The sequence below is a fragment of the Penaeus monodon genome, chromosome 23 (assembly GCF_015228065.2).
Source record: "Penaeus monodon isolate SGIC_2016 chromosome 23, NSTDA_Pmon_1, whole genome shotgun sequence".
NCBI lineage: Eukaryota > Metazoa > Arthropoda > Malacostraca > Decapoda > Penaeidae > Penaeus > Penaeus monodon.
Window position 1 is genome coordinate 41,700,665 of NC_051408.1, and position 316 is coordinate 41,700,980.

General features: G+C 30.4%; 1 protein-coding gene across 1 annotated transcript in view; it reads right to left on the bottom strand.

Annotated features, from left to right (window-relative positions):
• Positions 1-316, bottom strand: part of LOC119588089 (alpha-catulin-like) — a gene marked incomplete at both ends in the record, with an annotated part of 86,154 nt that overhangs the window by 12,278 nt on the left and 73,560 nt on the right.

The window sequence follows — 316 nt, forward strand, 5'->3', positions numbered from 1 at the left end:
TCGCTAGAAAGAGAGATTAAAAAAAAAAACCGCTCTATATATCTCTCTCTACTTACATATTGTAAAAAAAAAAAAATCCATACCAGCATATCCAAAGTACATGATAATAAGAAAAAAGAATGGTATATATATTTTTTCTATATAGATTATTTTACCTCTTAGTCGACATGCCACACCATCGACTTCGAGGAATGAGTAAACAAGCAAGTGAAATAAACAAGACAATTTATATGCGAAATAAAGAAGAGAAATAGAAAGGTGAAAAAGGTGTTTCCTTTTAAGTCATATGAAGAGTAACGTATAGGACAGTCTACCC